We start from the raw sequence: 6,000 nt of genomic DNA, 5'->3' as shown, positions 1-6,000 counted from the left end.
GAGCCGCCTTTTGAATTTACAGTTTGCCTCCTTCTCTTTAGGAGGAGTCCATAATAAGGTTTTTACTGGGTAAAAATTAAGTTGGTGCAGCCCTGATTCTCACTGCAGCCACTGGCAAGTCAAATTTAATGGTGGTTTCTGGAAATTCTCTGTAATATTTTATTTCCCAGTATTATACCAACTCCTGAGTTTGTGTTTGGACCTGACAAAACAAAATCTATATAAATATATAAAACAAAATGTGTATATATATATATATGTATATATATATATATAATATATCTTGCTTATTGTCCTTCTGAGTATGTAGTATGTCATTACTCTGCTCAGAAATATGCTGTGGTTCCAATTGCCTCTCAACATCAAATGTTGACATCATCTCATACTCCTAAGAGTCTCTATCTCCTCACCTCATGTCCACTTTCCACATTGTCCTGTCCCAGAGTCAGCTACACTCAAATCACTACATCCACACACGTTCCTCTCCTTCCCACCATGCTGTCTTCTCATGCACCATACCACAACTCCAACCACTCTGACCACCTTCTTTGTATTTAAAAAAATAAAAGTCATTCTCCAACCTTTTAAGTCTTTGTTTTAGAGTGCCTTCCCTGTTGGATCCCACCTGCTAGGAAAGTTCCTGCTAGGAAAGTCACCCTAGCAAGAATTTTAGCTTACACACTTCCAAGAATTTCTTTTCTCTCTCTCTCTCTCTCTCTCTCTCACACACACACACACACACACACACACACACATGCCACAAAGAGTGAATCCTAAATCATGTGAAACTGAGGGAAACAACACTTCTTCCAAGTTCACTGAATATTTAATGTGGCAACGATTACAAGTAATCATTCAGTATTATTTAACTCATCATCATGATGGGTAGGAGTGACACAAATACCAACAACTAGCATTTCCACAGTAATTTAGAGCATCTTTATCCCCACAGTGACCCATGATGCAACGTTATGGATGACCATCTTACGGAGGAGGCTCCAAGTGTCAGCTGGTAGGGAAAATTCTGGCTCCGCATATCCCGTACTCTTTCTCATACACTATGAATGGCTTTACTTTTTTTTTTTTTTTTTAAGTAAATCCACAGAGCACATAGTAAAAATGTCTCATTATGTGATTCATCTTGTACAAGTGACTTCAAAAAAAAAAACAACTATAGTTTTTATTCTAACAAAACTGTGGAAAACACCTCAGAATCAGAGAAGACTAAGAGGCAAAACACCAATATGCAAAACAGATGGTGAAAATAGCCAATAATAAGCATCATCGTCAATAAGAAAGTGAAGACTTTTCTAGTGAGGATGAAGACTAAAATCTCCTTCTTTCAATCATTCCGCACTGAGTTGTTACTTGATGCCATGTTTTGGGCAAAGCCCCGGGAATAGAGAGATGAGAAGAAATCCATGTCTGTCCAGGAGGAAAGTGCACATTCCAGGCAGGGGAGACATTCCGGAAAATGGCCATCACCCGCTGAGGACAAATGGGTAGTGGGGCCACATGGGGTGGGTGGGAAGAGGGCATTTGAGATGGGGGGTGCTGGTGCAGACCGTGCACGGGTCCTGGTTGGGGGAACTCGGTGCCCACAGCTTGGGGTGGCTGCCTGGGGGGTATGGGAGTCCCGCTATGAGCTCCACAAGCCCACCACGCCAGGGGCCACCATTCCCATTATGGACACCTTCATTATTTGAAATTTCTTACATCTCGATTATAATTTTGTTAATCCAAAATGGGCATATTTGCATTTCTAACTATTCTGTGGAAGAAGGCAGTAAAATGTGTTGCTCTAACAAAAACTAATGCGTTCTGATGGTTTTCTGATGATGGAAATAAAATTTCCATCTGATGATGGAAATAATGTTATATATATGTATATAGTTATATATATGTGTATACATTCTGCTTCGTTTTACAGAAGAGAACTACATTGATCATCGAAAGATTTTTTTTTTAAGATTTTATTTATTTATTGGACAGAGAGAGAGATCACAAGTAGGCAGAGAGACAGGCAGAGAGAGAGAGGATGCAGGCTTCCCATTGAGCAGAGAGCCCGATGCGGGACCGGATCTTAGGACACTGAGACCATGAACTGAGCCAAAGGCAGAGGCTTAACCCACTGAGCCACCCAGGCGCATCAGATTTTTTTTTTTTTTAATAAACAAGAGCTGCTTCTATTCTAGCTGATACACTGGTTAGGGAACATTTTAAGATTAAAAATCACCTCCTGTTGATATGAGATGGAGTAATAGATGTACATCATACCTCGTATAGTATTTACCAGAATGCCATCACTTAGATGCCAACTTCAGTTTTCTCTTATTTTCCGGGTGACCAACTTCAGTTTTCTCTTATTTTCCGGGTGACCCACATTACTACACAGTCACATCCCTGTCTGCTAGGACAACCCACAAGGCAAGGATTATATACAAATTAGATACATAATAATGTGATAAGTATGGTAATTGTTTATTTATTGTCATGGAAATTTCATCAAGATGATAATTAAGCATTGCTAAAATTTAGAAGCATGTTGCCTATTTTTATATTGTCACAATTCCTAAGATAAGATACTTGCCAGGTATCAGAAGACACAACTCAGGATCAGAAAATGAAAAACTGAAAACCATTAGAGAAGAAAATGAAAAAATGCTATTGAATATGCATTGGGGGATAATAAATGAAGAGTCAGGAAAAGCACGTGTTAGGTTGAATTGACTATCAACTACTTTCTTGTCCACTGTGATGTACACCTTTCATGAAATGTTGGAAAAGAAAAAAACAGACAAAAATGCATCAGGTTAATTATTCTATCCTACTGATTTTGAGTTCCTAATTATGTTGATAAATTTTTTCAACTTTTAATTAGGTTCAACAATTTGATTTCTATCACTGGCATAGAATGATTTCATGTTTTCAATTGTACTGTTGAGGAAATGTAGTATTCCAAATTAAACTTTTTTAATTGGCAGTCTTTTTTTCTCACTCTCACAGACATGCTTTGTGGCTTGGGGGTGGCCAGGGGCTAACACAAGGGCCCCCGGGGGCCACAAAATGGAGTACTGTGGCCATCACAGATTTCTAAGTGTGTAAACAACTGTTAATTTAGCTTTTAACAGGCAGATGAAATAAATTGAAGGCTTTATTTTCTTTAGCTCTTCACAAGAAAAAAATCTTAACACATGGCGATAGCAAAAGAAAAAGCAACAGCTGTTCATTAAATGAATATTACGTATCCACAACGAGCATGGCATTTTATGCCAAATGCGTATGCAATGAAAATGAATAAAGCAGAGAGTGGCATTTAAAAAGCCTCTAATTTTTCAGCAGCTTTGAATCTCCTGCTGTCTCGGTAAAATCTAAAAGGATAGATGGGGGGTTGAGAGCAAGGACCCCCACGTTGGGCTTGGGGATGGGGGAGGGCATGCAGAAAGGCAGAGGGCACTGTAGTTCAAGGTTGCTGGAGGAGGCTGTTCTGAATCAGGAAAGGCCTCTTCGGCTCACCACTCTGACCCCCAACAGCCCGTCCCACATTTCCTCTCCAGCCTCCGGGAGCTGCTCTCTATAAGTGCAAGCACACATGTAGTCCTTCTCTGTCTTTGCTGTAGCCACTGTTTTGCCCCTTGCTTGTTTCTCTTGACCACTACTGGTAATGGTCCCACGTAAGTACACATGAGGCTCTTTCCCTTGGCTCACCAGCTACACAAGACACCGTTGTCTGAACAGGTCACTGGGGGTGTCTTCTGGTCCCATCAGGGGTTTGCCAGCCTTTTGCTGTTCCCACAAGGCCGTGTTGGTAGTCTTAGCTTTGATTTCTCCCCAAAGGCGAGGCTGTTCACAGTTCTAGCCTCTCTCCTTGACCCCACCCACCAACGGCTACCTCCTCCAAAGCGTGGTCCTTCGGCACTGCTGACCCCCCTCCAGCCCACCCCCTTAACACCAGACAAGGAGTTGCCCTCTCTTCTGCCATCAAATGACTGAGAATCTCTTCCTACATCCACTGCCTCCTCCCACAGTTGAAAGCTACTGACTTAAAATCAATTATTTTTAGAAGATTTTTTTTTAAAGTAAGAAGAAATAATAGTGTTCTTCAAAACATTAAGAAATAATTCCTTAGGTAGATCTTTCTGGGGCTCTTGTAGTATCTGCATTTCCTGCATGGGAAGGGATACGGATCTGAGTGTGGGGCTCCTGCCCAGGGAGGGAGATTGTCAGCAGGTGTGTGACCTGGAAGCTATTTCCTCTGGGACAGACAGAGCAAAGTCTATGACCCCTATCCCAACTCAGACGAACGTGGGGCACAAACCACACACAGAGAGTAGACTACACATGCGAAGAATGGAAGAGAGGAAGAGGGAGACCGTTCTCAAGAATATCATTTTTCATCTCTCTCTGTTAAATAAATAAATAAAATCTTTTTAAAAAAAAAAGAATATCATTTTTCTGAGAAACACCTCACAGTCCAACAGGGCAGGAACCCCCACGGGAGCAGACTAGGAACAGAACATAAGAAGTGACAATGTCCTGTGTGACTAGAACGAAAACCCTATTCCAGGGACACACCCCCTCCTCCATGGACCATCCCCAGAGGTTCTAAGAACAGGGAGGAATTCAGTGAGGCAGGATCTAGAGAGGAGGGGGGAGCCCGCTTGGCAGAGCTTGCACTGAAGACAGCTGGTGGATGCCCTTACCTCCCAGGGTAAGGTCTAGATTTTGTCCTCTGGGAAATGGAGGACTTGATAGCAGAGGAAATGCATGATTACATTTATGTTAGGGAGGTCATCGGTCCTCAGAGTGGGAAATCTAGTCTGTCATAGACCAGAGTCCCAGTTTGGGGACCATAAAATCCCCCCAAATTTGCTTGGGCAGCATGTCTGCTAGGATACTTTTTATTGTAAGTAACTTAAAGTCTGAATCAAACTGGCTTACTAAAGGGAAATTCTTGGCTCACACAACAGAAGACCCCGGGGGTAGATCGGGGGGCAGGTGGGTTGGAATCCAAGAGTGCAGCATCAACAGAGACCCAGTATTATCCAGTCTCTTCCCTTGGCCTCCAAACTGATCCCACGTTTGATCTTCTCCAGCCTGGAAGACATCTGCCATGAGTCCCAGAGCCACCTCTCTCCTCATTTACAGGCAGACGGATAAAGCACAGCTCTTTCCCTAAACCTCCAAGCTGCACTCCCACAGCCCCATTCAGATCATCCACCCTCCTGATCCCTGTGGCCCTGGGGAAGGCATTAGGGAGAGATTCTCACTGCTTCCTGTGCCCATCCCTGTGTGACTGGCGCTCAAAGCTAGAGCTGAGAACGGGTCTGCAGGAGCTCAGACAACATGGTCACCCAGTCCCGGGGAGGGTGAAGTGGAACTCGGTGAGGCGAATGCAGTTTGCCATTTTTCTTCTCTAGTTATGCTTCCTCTGAATGCTGGAAATAGAGGGTACGTAGGGTCTACAGTCTTCTATCCTGCCTTGTAGGCAACCGTCAAAAAGTTTGATGTGGTATTTGCAGTGGGTGTCCTCCAAAAATTTGTGTCCACCCAGAACCTCAGCATGTGATCTGATTTGGAAATAAGGTTTTTGCAGATATAATGAACGAAGATGAGGTCATACTGGTTTAGGGTGGGTACTAAACCAAATGCGACTGGTGTCCTTGCAGGAAGGGAAGAGGACTCCTGACCCAGCGAGAGAGAAGGCCAGGTAAACATGGAGCCAGGGATAGGAGTTAAGGAGCTACAGGCCAAGGAACACCAAGGAAAGCCTAGCACGACCAGGAGCTGGACGAGGCAAGGAAGGATTCTCCGCCGAGCCTTCAGCGGAAGAAGCGTGGCCTGCCAATGCCTTGGCCTCAGACTTCTTGCCTCCAGAACCGTGCGAGAACAATTATCTATTGTCTTAAGCCACCAAGGTTGTGGTGGTTTGTTATGGTAGACCTGGGAAACTAATACAATGTTTATCATGGGGATATTTTATCAATTCGGATTATGTTC

This window comes from Martes martes, assembly GCF_963455335.1.
Source record: "Martes martes genome assembly, chromosome: 13".
In the NCBI taxonomy this organism is placed as follows: domain Eukaryota; kingdom Metazoa; phylum Chordata; class Mammalia; order Carnivora; family Mustelidae; genus Martes; species Martes martes.
This window is presented reverse-complemented; position numbering follows the sequence as displayed.